Source organism: Conger conger, chromosome 6 (genome assembly GCF_963514075.1).
Source record: "Conger conger chromosome 6, fConCon1.1, whole genome shotgun sequence".
NCBI classification, from domain to species: domain Eukaryota; kingdom Metazoa; phylum Chordata; class Actinopteri; order Anguilliformes; family Congridae; genus Conger; species Conger conger.
The window spans coordinates 39,788,147-39,802,364 of record NC_083765.1 but is presented as its reverse complement, the minus strand read 5'-3'; the positions used below and the strand labels follow the sequence as shown (position 1 = coordinate 39,802,364).

Genomic DNA, 14,218 nt, shown 5'->3' with positions numbered 1-14,218 from the left:
GGGTGGGGGGGGCATGTTCAGCCAGCAGTGAGAAAATGTTCAGGAACATTTGGGTTTTTTAGAGTTATTACTTCCAGTCCAAAGTCTGTGGACAGTTGATACAGTGGGGGAAACCACCTGTGATTCTATTACAAATAGTGTTGTGTATGTGAATGTGTGCGTGTGCATGAGTGTGTGTGTGTATGTGCGCCTGTGTGTACATGTACAAGTGTGTGTGTGTGCGTGCGTGTGTATGCCTGTCTGTATGTGCATGTGTGCACGTGTGTACAGTCTGTGTGCATCTGTGGCTGTGTATGAAAGTTTGTGTGTGCATGTGTCAGTATGTGTATATGCATGCATGTGTGTGTGTCTGTGTTTGTGTGTGTGTGTGTGTGTGAAATCCACAGAAACCGTATTCAAACGAGTCCCAGATATGATCAGAAACGAGCAGAAAAGTCATAAAACTGCTGCCGCAGAGGCGGACATATGAGAGGAATTTCACCATTTCAGCAACCGGCGTTTGGCCTCAATATTTCACCTGACTTCCCTTACAGACAGGAAGGTAAGCTTCCCCACTACCGCAGAGACACAGCCCTGACAGCAGAAAGCTCCACTTTGATTTAAACTCTAAACCTTAAACCCCAGACTGCAGCACTGCGCTTAGTGCAAATGTAGAACACAGAAGAGCACCATACACAGGCACCCCAAATTAGCTTAGCCACTTTGGGAAAGAGAACATGGTTTAGCAGGAGAGCTCTGAACAATCACACGGTTATTCACAGAAGTTTGAGCAGATGTGCTCTCGAAGATGTGTCTTATGAAGTGGTTAAGTCTTGCCATAAGACTTAAGATCCTATTTTTCTCTCAAGTAGAAAATATTTGCTTGTTTTAAGTCGATGTTTGAAATGTGTGAAATGTTCTTATTCCATCGGCAAATCTTGAAATCAGTCAAATAAAAGTCCATCTTTAATAAGTCTGTCTTACTTAACTGGCATATATTTTCTTATTTTGCAAAAAAGTTAAATAAATAAGATTTTAAGTCTGGATATAAGACTAAAATACATGTTATTTGCAGGTTTTTGCAGCGAATCGACAGAAGAGAGCGACTTCTGGCCCCGCTCTGGTTTAGCCCCTCTCAGCACACAAGCGCACTCTGGTATTTTTATAAAGCCTCTCACAAGCTCCGTTTTCACAACTTAATGGCGGGGAGGGGGGAGGGGAATAAAAAAAAGAAGAACGGTGGGATTTATTTTCTCTTCCCTCCAAAACTGACCATTAAAACGGCGGAGCAGCAAAACGGAATGTTCTTGGCCAGGACTCAACAATGAGATGGGGGGGGAGGGGGGGCATACGTTTCGCGATGAACGGGAGGAGGAGGACAAACATCCTCCACAGCATTTAAACCCCACCAGCCCCTCCTTCATCTCCCCTGTAACACTTTTCCCGCCTTCTTTAACTTTCCCCGTGCCGTTTCCATGGCGAGAAGTTTGACTTTCATAAAACTCCCCGCAGTTCTTTTGGGGGGGGGGGTCAGTTCCAATTCAATTTAGGAAATGAGTTGAAATTCAATTCAACTGGAGAAAAAACGCCCCTCATGTTCTATGAGCCTTTTTCCAACTATTAACTGAGTTTCACTTCAAATCCTGAATCACTGAACTGAAACTGAAATGACCCCAACCTCATATTCCCCCAGAGTGAGAGAGACAGACAGAGAAAGAGGGAAGAAGAGGGTGAGAGAAGAGAGAAAGAAAGAGAAAAAGAGCGAGAGAAAGGGAAAGAAGGAAAGAGAGAGAGAGAGGGGGATAGACAGTGAGAGACAGTGAAAGAAAGATATAGGAAAAGGAGAGAGAGAAGGAGGGAGGGAGAGAGGGAGAGAGAAAGAAAGAAAAGGGGAGAGGGAGAGAGAGAGCATTAGAGACCTTTCCCATTGAGAACAGGCCTTAAGGATGCAGGCTAACGCTAAGGCTTGAAGAGCTCTGGATGAACTCTCCAGATAAAGCACAGATTCCTCCGCAGGGTGTGAAGAAGCTTGTCTGACCTCCGCAGCGACACACTCTGCAGATGAGCTGTGAGCTCCCTGTAACGCCCCGGCGATGCCCCGTGCCTGCTCCAGACGCAAGGCCAGGTTCAACACTGATGTGTGTGAATGTGTGTGTGTGTGTGTGTGTGTGTGTGTGTGTGTGGAGTGACAGCTAAAGATGGGTAACTCTGGGGGGTGGGGGGGTATTTATCAGTCTGGTTCCACGCCCCTCGTGCCTTCACACCCCAGGAGGGGGCAGGAGGGCCTGGGAGAGGGGTCCTCCAAACCCCCCACCCCCCCTCAGCACTCAATCAGCTCACTGTCTCATTGTGATGAACAGGCGGCCCCAACAAAAGACCAGCTGGCACACCCCCCCCCCAAAGTTAAACTACCGGTTTACACAGTGTCACACAGTACAGCAGAGAACCATTACCATTTCACTGACTGACTGACTGACATATTGATACCGACTGACTGGTCGATACTGACTGACCGACCGACAGACACACCAGGAAAGGGACTAGTCCCATCCTAGGCAGAGGTCAGCACAGGTACTGTCTACTAAGCTGAACAAGGGAAGGGCCAGACTCCCCGCTCCCCTGGCCTGTTAGCTGAGCTTCAGACACACTGATTGACACAGCAATCCTATATTCCCGTTCCGCTTCAAATGAGTTCTGAACTGTACATTACTGTTGCTTCATCAAGTCTCGATTTGGGTACGGTCTCCATTTTGGCTGAAAACAGGTACAGTAAGGTCTCCATTTTGGCTCAGCACAGGTACAGTAAGGTGTCCATTTTAGCCCAACACAGGTAAGTAATCTATTCCATTCCTCGCTCAGGAGAACAGCGTCTGCTCTACGACTATGCGGTGATACATGTTAGCAGCGTCTGATCTGATTAGTAAAGATTGATCCAATCCCCAGTAAACTTAACCCCACAGTTCCAGGCCCACTAAAATATAAGGCTTTTTTGAGTGCCAGCTCTGTCAACATGAACCCAAAAAATATCTAATAAAATCGGCACATTATGGCCTTTTTTCATCTTGTGAATTGATTTTCAATTAATTTCATGAACTGAGAGTTTGATGGAGTGAAGCACTAGCAGAGAGAGAGAGCTAGAGAGCGAAATTGAGATAGAGATGGAGATAGAGAGATAGAGAGAGCGAGCGAGGGCTGGAGCGCGAGATAGAGATGGAGATAGAGAGATAGAGAGAATGAGCGAGAGCTGGAGAGCGAGATGGAGAGATATATATAGAGAGAAAGAGAATGAGAGTCATAGAGAGGGAGGTTGTGCAGGAGAACTGCCTCCAGCCCATTGGGGGAGTGCGGGAGAGAGAGGCTGTAAGTTTATCAGCTCTTTGCTGCAGCACCTAGGGGCTGGCAGAGTACTGACGGGAAACTACATTTCCCACAGGAATACTACATTTCCCACAAGGCCTCTTCTAAAGCAAAGTGAGCCAATTCAGGCAACAAGCACCTGTATTCCACAGTATATATTAACCCCCAAAGCTCTCCCCATCCCCCCTAAAATGCACACAGACCAGAAGACGAGATTCTGAGGAGTGTGTGAAAACTACAGCCATCTTTTTTTCATTCGGGATTCCATGTCGTCAACTGAAATAGATTTGCTAGCAACAAAAAAAATACTCTTTGTAAGCTCATGTTGCTCAGCAATCTCAACTGGCCAAATAACAGTTCTGCACGCCCACACACAAGCAAAAAGTCAAAGGTAATTATCCAAGGTCAACAGTCAGAATAAACTGCGTACTTTTGAAACGGCACAGATTAATCTTTTACCGGCAGTGGCAGTGAGATGGGAGTGACAGCAATATCTCAGCCCATGCTGAACGTTAAAGACGAGCAAAGGTGAGGGTGAAGACCTGGGGAGATTATATAAGCCATAATGAGCTAGTTTCCTCGAAAGGCCACATCAGGCAACTAGGTCAACGTCCTAATGTGACACTGTTACAGTGTGGGAGGTTACTGCTTAAGCAGGAGGGCAAGGGACATGAACAGGCAGAGGGAGAGAGAGAGAGAGAGAGAGAGAGAGAGAGAGAGAGAGAGAGGGAGAGAGGGAGAGAGAGGGAGAGAGGTAGAGAGAGAGAGAGTGAGGGAGAGAGGCAGAGAGGGGGAGAGAAAGATTGTGGGTGAAAGAGAGCAAAAGCAAAAGATAGCTTTTTGGAAATATTTGGAAAATACATTTCATGTTCATGAACTGTCCAAAATAGAGAACAGATTTTTAGAACAAAAATATTTTTGGAAAAGATGTGTTGCAGAGGAAAATGAAATATGAGAGACACAGATTTTTGTAGAGAGTGACTTTCTCAGGGGTAATCTGCTCACTTACTGGTTCCACACCCCCAATCCCCAACAAAGGGCAGTTGGGGGAGGGCAGACTGTCTGAGGGGTCAAAGGGGCCAAGGGCAGGAGTGACCTCATCAGAAGATGAAAGTAAAGCCAACCCCCCCCAATGGGGCCCCCCTAATCCTAATCCAGGTAAACCCCACAAAACTGCTAATTGGACAGACACCGCCTGCAGTGTGCGAGTCTGCAGGTACATTCTGGGACAAAACCAGAGAGAAAGAGAGAAAGAGAGGCCTTTCACATCTAAAACAGCCAAACACCACGGTTTCATAAAAAGACAGAACTTTCTTCTCTTCAGAGAAAGAGTGAGGGACTAGAAAAAGACTTCACTCACCAGTGTGTCCCTAGTAATTATTTTATATATTTGGTGCAAGTGTACCTTGCAGTGTAGAAGCAGAGCATCTTTACATGCTTACACACACACACACACACACACACAGATGCAGCCACACACAACTTATTCCCCAATGGGTAAAGGATAACACAGTGAAAACGCACAAGCACGCACTATCAACATTGCACACGCAGCTTGGCAGCCATCTTAGATGGACCCTACGCATGGTATATACAAGGCAATGCTTTAACAGTTCAGCTGTGTCTGCGTAAATATTTGATTTCAGGTTCTCTCTCTCAGTTAAATTAAGTTCACGTTATCAGCATGACAAACATACATGCATGTTGACAAAGAATTTACATATAAAAACAAACAAAACAAAAAATGAACACAAACTATTATACCGACAATGCTCTCAATTACGCTCTCCTCAAATTATCTCTCTCTCTCTCTCTCTGTGTTGACAAAACAACTCCCCTTATCACGCAGAGGTAGCCCAAACAAGAGGTGATGAGGAAGTGTGATGTGTACACAGAGGGGATTGTATCCTATTCCCCTACAATGCCTAGCAGCATGCTGCCCCAGCAGTGCCAATGAGCAGCTTCACCCAGAGTCTCAAGGTCAAATAAACACAAAAGAAGGAATGGGCCATTCTATGGTGCTTTCCACATGATGGAATTCTATGGTACCGATATCCATTAAAATAGGTTGTGAAGTACTGCTTTTAAAAATTCTGCAATGTTACACTGCACAAAAGACATCGCAGTGCTCAATTAGCCATCAGTGGCTGATACTCCTGACTGCGCGCACACACACACATACACACAGCATTTGGAAGGTTGACAAAAAGAGATGTTCCCCACTTGTGTAAGTACTGCATCTGTGACAATGCTGCGCCGTAATGTGTGTAATGCACAGTAGCGCTGCTCGTGCATCGGCAGACGCTCCCTAACTCTATGACAATGGCGGTGTGTGTAATGCACAGTAGCGCTGCTCGTGCATCGGCAGACGCTCCCTAACTCTATGACAATGGTGGTGTGTGTAATGCACAGTAGCGCTGCTCGTTTGATGTTTGGTCGTAGCGTTGGCAGACTCTCCCTGACTCTGGGCCCGTTGTGACAAGCGTACAGAGGGCACATGGCGGGCCGGCTCTTTGTACAGTGAGGGTTACTCAACACTGCCGTCTCCTCCTCACCACCCACCCTCTGGGAAGCACACTGCTTTACTGCGCCGAAAAAACAGGCTTCTCATTCAGCCTAGTGGCATTGCCACGGTTACGCACAATGCCAACCCCCCAACTGAAGAACACAGGATCAGTAACTTTAGCACTGTCTCACACACAGACACACACACAGGTATGTGCAGACACACACAGGAATGCGAGAGTGCACACACACACACACACACGTACACACACATGCAAACACACACAGTGTAGAGAGACCATCTGCTCAGTGTATTACATGTGTGGGCTATTTAGCGCTTGTCTGCCAAAGCGTGACACCCAACATGGCTCACCAAATGAGCCAGCACAGCTGGAAGTGCATCCCCAGGAAAGGGTCTCCATTTCATATCCTTTTCAATATAAATACAATCGTCATCATCTGTATGCAAACAGTGTATACTGTGTGTGTCTGTGTGATTGTGCGCAGTATGAATTATTATTATTAAAATGACCTCACAAGAATCTAAGCAAATTCTTGCCAACGGTAAATTCAAAATGAGGCAAATGGCAGGACAATGTAAAAAAATCAATAAATAAATGCCATGGGTTGTCACTGTCTTATTGGACCGAAAGAGGCGCCATTTTGCTATTGGTCTGAAAGCTCTGTGCATCTCGCGGGCGGAATGAGGAGCTCCGCTCTCAGAGAGACATCCGGGGAGCGCAGGGTTAATTACGCATTCGGGGCCCCTCCCTGCATTCAAGGAGGGCAGAGGGAACCAATAACCCCCCCCCCCCCCCCCCCCCGCCCAGGAGGACCGCTAATGAGGTGACACACAGATCCTGAATCCCACCCCAAAAGTGCATTAACTCTTCACAAGTAGTTAAGGGGCGGGGGGGGGACAAAGTCGAAATGAGGCGTGTTTTTTTAGTTGTGAATGAAACAGCGGGCAGCTGGAGTGGGGGTGTGGGGCACTACCAGCACTGTGTGGGAATGACTGGCAGTCAGGGGGGCGTAGGGGTTCAACCAAACACTATACAGGCAGGCCAGACAGACAGACAGACCTTTTGCAGGACGTCAGTGAGATTCTGCCCTTTTCAACCCCAACCCCCCTTCGCCCCTCCTCCAACGCAACCCCCTCCCCCCCACCATGCCTCCCACCTACCCATCCAGTTAATTATGAGACAAAGGTGCCATGGTCGTTTCTCTTGCCAATACCCCACCCCCTCCCTCCACACACACACCCTCCCCTTATAACCAGAGCATGCTTCCAGCCTGTGGTTAACCCTTTTCTCCCTCAGAGATAGAGAGAAAGAAAGGGGAAAGAGATAGAGAGAACGAGGGGGGAAGGAGGAATAAAAGCCTGAGCCCCAAACCCAGCCCAGGCTGATATGCCCTTCTGAGGTACAGGTTGTGTGTTGTTTGAGGTCACGGTCATTTCATCTTCATCTTCATCTGCATCCCTCGACACGCGACAGTTCCTCAACCCCTGTACTCTTCTGGCCCACTCGGTTTCTTAACCACAGGAAGTTATCTGGTTGGTAACGGACCTGACTCAAATACATGCAGTAGGTCTGTTAATACTTTTCTGTGCTCAACTGATCTTGCCTGCTGCTATGGAGCCAACCAAGATTACCAGAAGGTGGGGCTTGTCCTTTTTGTAGTATTTAATATGTTCCCTTACACCAGACAAGCTTAGTAAAGCATAGAAAAGTGTTTGAATCCAAAATAATTACATATTTGTTTTGGTTGGTAACAGGAGTTTCAGGATGTATTACTGCACAGCACAAAATGGCCACTGCCATATTCATGCACTTGGTCACGCCCCTTAATAAAGTTTCAGAAAATGCATCAAATTGTAATGATTCGCCTTTCAATGTTAACTCTCAGGAGCCGAATGTCTGAGGGGTTGACAGAAAATGCGAAATATTAAAAAATTTGCCTCTTCGTGACACTAGCCAGTCAAGACTGAAATTACCCAGAATCCCTCTCTTCGGCATACTGCATGGGAAGGCTGTGGAACTGGAAGAGGAACTGATAAAAATCCAGGGTTTATAAATAGACGGGTGCATCTCGGCTCCAATGGGACACACTCGCCAACACTGAAACCTGCCCAATCACGATTCAGAATCGACAGTAACGTCCAAGACTCAAAGTTTTTTTTACACATCCTACAGTTCCAAAAATGTTCTGAACAGAAAAATAAGAGCCCACTCTCTAAACACATCTTGCTCGTTCTCCTCTCTGTTTCAGTCGTGCTGCACTGAAGGTAAGGCCTGCACAGCTGTCAGGGCAAGCCACAGCATCAATCCACAGCACAACCCCACAATTACACACAGTCAGGCAATTATGCCCACATTAAATTACAAGGTAACGGCGTGAAACTCCCTGTGTCATCTTTCTGAACTCACGCCATGTGGGAATTCCACCTCTCCTCTGCCGTTATAGCGGCCCCCGTTCCCCCTTCCTGGAGGGAATTCTGCGGGAAAACCAGCCGGCTCCACTCAGCAAAAACGCTTCCTTCTTAGCGAGGATTCACATGTTAGCTGGGGAGGTAACATGAGGCTTTCTTCAGTACTGACGTCCAACAGACAGTCTATGGGACTGTGGGTAGGGTGCTGGACTACAGACCGGAGCAGTGCTGGTTTGTGACATGAAACTGAAGTTAGAGCACTATATTAGTAGATATTACGTAGACGGGAGTGAAACTGATCTTTCAGGGGGAATTTCTGAAGGACGGGGAGTCGATCTGATCGACATCAAATGACTAGGGGAAGAATGCATGCCACTGCATTAAAGGATATTGATTAGAGGGGAACAGGAAATTTGCTGGTACATGATGACGTAAAATCTAAATTTAAATTGTTTTCCAGGAAGTGGATGGAAAAAAAATGCTTAGGTATGAAAACAATTTTATTAATTTTGTGGAGTGGTGGAGACAGAGCAACACTTCCTCACAACATTTCTACCCAAAGTTAAACCTTAAATGCCCACCAAATGCTCCCCTATTTATGAGGAGAACACACAAAATGCAACAAAATTGCAGCAAATTACCTTAGTGAGCCTATTTTGCTAGGCCTACATTGTCTGTAAACTGTATGTCCATATACATATATGATCATGTGTTTAATGGTGTATGTTATTTATATGTACTATTCTATGCTTTGGCAGCATGAGGTCTATCTTGTCATGCCAATAAAGAATTTGGTGGCTTACTCCCGTCGTTTATTAAACAGAAATACGGTTCAGATGGAATATCCGGCACCACGTGGGTCAGTAAATGGCGGCCACCCTGCAGTGTGGTTGGTCCACATCCCTGTGAAACACACTGGCACTCGTCCGTGTGCTTTTGGACCTTCGGGGACGGTTTTTGGGGGCTTGCTCATTATTTTGGCTGTCACGTTTGGCTGTGTTGCACTTTGTGTGGGAGGTCTCTGTTTTGGTGGGAGACCTCCCAATTCTGACTTCTCCTTTTCAAAATACTCACAGATGTAAATGTGTGTCACATTTCTGGTAACTGGCAGTTGTCCTGGAATCGCTGTTAGTGAACACCAAACGGACTGGTCTACGCGGGTAAAATAAATTCTTAGTGGGGGGAAAAAATGCTTTCGGTCCACAAGAAGACATTTTCAGGAGCACCCACTGCCAGGACCGGCCAATAAATAAACACAAGCAAACAAACAAATCAGCACTCTGAGCTAGAACCAGTCTTTTCCTTTGACCGTTAGGCGCTCACACAAAAAACAGATTCAGTTTCTATTTATTTTTCCCCCTCCAAGAAACATAAATGTTTAAATGTATTTTTCATAATTTAATTAGGACCAGAGCGAGGACTCTTTTTGGAAGCAAGCAATTGCTTATGAAACATTCGGGAGGTGGGGATTCATCCATCCCTTTTGTTCCCGATTGCCGAGCGGCTATCAATCATGTGCCCAAAAGCTGACAGGGTGCCCTTCGGAGGCTGGGCCAATAGGATTGCGGTTTCCTGGGAGGAGGCGGGGCAAGGCGCCAGTGGAGTGTGGAACCCCTCCAGCCGGGCGAAAGGTGACGGAGCAGCACCATCGCCCAGGCCCTGTCTGCACCCCCGACAGAGCCCTCCCTAAAGGAAACAAGCCTAGTTGGGAGGCTGAAGGAGTGGTTATATCATACCAGGCCACATCTAAGGGCTCCTGCCTCTGCAGAGGGCCCAGGCAGAACAGCTTGCTCCGACGGAGGAGGGTTCTAGAGCAGGGAGAGCACACCTGCCAGGTTAACCCGAAACCACAGCCCCCACACAGGGCCGAGGCAGAGCTCCGTCGCTTATTCTAAAGTAAAATAAGGAAATAGCTAGGTTCAAACCAAGGAAAATTGAAAGTAATACTTAAAAAGAAAGGTTGCGCACTCTTTACTCCAAACGCAGTTTTAACTGCCAGCGTTTCGGCAGCAAATCAGTTTCTTATCCTGACGCCGCAGCTCACAACACGCCCCCACGCCCCAGCAGCAGCTGTAACGGGAGAGAGAGTGGGAGGTCCCAGGCAGGGATATGGAGCCACACTGAGAGTGTGTGCTCCACGGCTCTTAAGCTCGGCATTTCTGAAGCAGCCTCACATGCCAGGGTTAAACCTCTGCCCTCAAAGTCTGGGCAAAAACAGCCCAATTCACAGCAATAAACTCAGACACTTTTCAGGATGCAAGATTTTGTTTTTTGTGAAGGTAGCAATTCAACCCTGAACAGACTGGACTCTTACGCAGGGGAACCCTTACTCTGGGGAACCCTTACTCCAGGGGACAGTTACTCTGGGGAACCCTTACCCCAGGGGACAGTTACTCTGGGGGACCATCGCAACAACAGAAACATATATGGTAGGTTTGACTGGAAATTCACCAACCAATGAAATTCACCAACCTTGCATTTTGCAATGCAATCATTTCACATATTTGTTTTAGTGTGTATTTGTATGTATGTATCTGTATTTCTCAGGGCAATGTTTAAAATGTCACAATTCAAACATCGCGTCATCATTTCATCCCCATGTCCAAACCAAACCAAGTTGGCAGGGAATACAAAAAAAACACAGCCTGACCTGACCACATACCTGCGTTGCGCATAACACAAGTGGTGATTTAGCAGGTCGGGGCTGAACCTGACACATTATTGGGCCAAATGTTACTCTTTCACCTCTCGTCTCTGACTGCTTGGGGTTCACCTGTTCTCCTCCTGTCCCCACAGAACCCACCACCTCTCCACTTTGTACGCTCAGCCTGCTGCCAAACCACAGCATATAGGCTGCATGAGCCAAACCCCTAAAAACACTCACCACATCTGCTGATCAAAAAGACGCTAACACTAACGCTAACTCCGGCCAAGCTTCCCAGCCAATTATATCAGCATTATATCCCCAGGTGAGCGTCTTAAAATTCCTCACTATTTTTTTCGCTAACTTATTTAATTCCCCCCCAAACCCCCCACTACAGTACAGGAACAGAGACGCACAGAGCTAATGCAGATCGCCGTGGTAACCCCCGGTCCATTAAGGCCCGTAAAAAACGCTCCTTTCCTGCTAAAGAGGCCAGGAATGTGACCGCAGATTTAAACCGCAGGCCCGGGCCTAAGCTAACTCAAACCAGGCCTGGGGTGGGACTACGCTACCAGGCTAAGAGGCAGCAGTGCCTGTTTTTTCAGGAGTGTTAGAAATGGAAAGACCTTGTTCAGGAAGAGAGAAGCACTAGCAGAATTACACTGGGTCTGGATACGGTCTCTACCTTACAGGTACACTCTCAGAAATAAAGCTACAGCACAGGTACTTCTTTGTTCCTGAAACCGTTCAGTCCCAAGAATGCCATATGGCACTCAAGTGTAACCACCATAAAATCCCAAGTGTGCCATATGGCACTGTCAACCTTATACCTTGTCATCAACCAATCAAAATGACTGCTTGACCATTGTTTTGAGCCCATTTTAAAACCCACCAAAATTTTCTCAACCAAAGCCAAAACCCCTTTTTTCTTTTTATCCATGGATAGGTTACTACACCATTGGCAAGTGTTGTACTTTTGTAGGCACTTTTTAGTGCCTTTGTTCTTAGTGTACAGTAATAAAACACATTAAATGACGGGGGAAAGGAACTGGACTGAGAAACCCACCAGCAATAATGACTTCAGCGAGGCTAACGTGCTAAGGCTACAAGGCAAGGCATCCATGCAGTATATGCTTGTTTTCTCAAGAACTTAGCAATGGGGTTATGGGCTTTTAAAAGTATATGATGCACAAATTTGTTGCACTCTCACAAACAGTGTCTTTTTTTTGGGGGGGGGGGGCCTGTACGTTTCTAGCTATGGGTGCTGAATCAAATGTTTTTGCGTTTCTGTCATACTCTGCAAAACCCAGCATTTGATTTTGGCACTGGACTACAGTTCCCATCAAGCCCTTCACCAACATCCTGTGGCATCACAAAGCTCCTCCTGTTGCAGGTTTTTGCTCGGGGGCCTCCAGTCGGTCTCCTGCCGGAAGCTTCTGGAAGCTTGTGGCTTTGGCTGGGTGACTGTGTGCGCGGGTGACTGAGGACTGGAAGCCCTGAAATTCACCGCGGATCCTCCACAGGCCCGTCCCCCGTCCTAACCGCTGTGGTCTGCAACCCGTGACCTTTTATACCACAAGCCCCAGCCACCCACCCCCACCCCAGAGACACAATTAGTGCATTGTGCAGAACACTCTCACACGCTAGTGACTACCCGAGCTCTCGTCCATAGCTTCGAGAGATCCCCCACTGTTATTTTGGAGAGTCGTTTTTTTTATTTCCGAATTTGTTGCTAAAAAACAAAAACTTTTGACAGCAGAGATCATTACATTACAGTCATTTAGCAGACGCTCTTACCCATAGCAAAATACAATGACGCGCAAATCAAAACCAGGGACAAGTGCGTTGAAGACCCTAGAGGAAAGTACAGTTCCAAGTCCGAGACTGATCACATAGATACAACTTGAACCCTTGAAGAGTACATTGTTTTTCCAACTTGCATACCACGGTTTGGCAGCTAGAATACTGAATGAATGAAAACCAAAACATTTTTACTGCACACTTTTCTATTAATATTATATTGTGTTTTGTGTACATGCAGGACAATCTCCCAAAAAGATTGCATAATTATTTAATTTGAAAGCATAATTATTTGTACAGCCAAGCTATTTATAGAGCCAGGTCGAGCACGTTGTCCAAAGGTCCAACAGCCGTGCCCCTATCGAGGATTTGAACCCGTAGCCTTCCAGGAAAAAAGCCTCACTTCCTCAACCGCTAACGGCACACTTCCGCCCTCAAGAACGCAGAACAACAGACAGGATCTCAGGGCCGGTTCTCTCCAGGGCGTCTCCATGGCGACGCAGCAGGTCTGCGACACCTTCGGCCCCAGAGCTCGGATAGCCTGTGTGTGGGGGTTAGGGGGGGTTAGGGCTTTGAGACGGCGTTTCCTCCCCCCCCCCCCTCCCCTCCTCACAGCCGAGGTCAAGCATCCGCCCCCGCTCCGGGGCCCTCGTCCACACAAAGACAGGAAATGGCCGGGGGCCCCAGGGGCCACGCTGTGACGAAGACTGTAAATCACGGCTCGTTTCATCGCCTCCCCCCACCGCTCCCACCCCCGCCGCCCCGCACAGCGCTCTTTATGCACGTTTCGTCAGAGGAAACTATAACCATAACCACTGCACATAAAACCTCTCACTAGGAAACGCCTCCTCTGGGCTACAGGAACAGCCTTCAAATGCAGCATCAAACAGCCTTCAAATGCAAGTTACACGTAACAGCCTTCAAATGCGGTTTCTAAGAGCCTTCAAATGTCATTTCTGGTAGCCTTCAAATGGGGTTATTATGCAACACCCTTCAAATATGGTTTCTAACAGCCTTGAAGTGCAGTGCGACAGCCTTGAAGTGCAGTGTGACAGCCTTCAAATGCAGTGTTAGAGACCTGGAGAACAGGCTGAATCTCCAACATTTCCTTTTTCTAGGCCCCAGTAAGAACCTCACCTGGCTTCTTTAACAGAAGCCAAAGGCATTAAACATTTGAGGAAAATCACTGCACTTCTGAGGACTTTATTCTACATTGAGGGGGGTCTGAGTGTGTGTGTGTGCAGTGAGGGTTGTTTTAGCGGTCACTCATCTACAGCAATCTGTAAAAGTATAGATGTCAAGCCTCTGTCCTGGAAGGCTACAGTGGCAAGGTTTCTCTGGTTTCCTTTCAATCAGCATCCAGTTTGGGCTATGGAAACAAGGTGCGTGTTTTTAGCCAATCAGTGACTCGAATTCAGTGCTTGAACACACACCACAGCCCTCCTGCATTAGAGTTAGACATCTCTGTTGTCCCAGCTAAACAATGACTTACATGCAGTTAG

The 14,218-nt window shown here is 47.1% G+C and overlaps 1 protein-coding gene across 6 annotated transcripts in view; it reads right to left on the bottom strand.

Moving 5' to 3' along the window:
• Positions 1 to 14,218, bottom strand: part of LOC133131171 (nuclear factor 1 B-type-like) — a 93,078-nt gene that overhangs the window by 37,553 nt on the left and 41,307 nt on the right. The window lies entirely within an intron of this gene.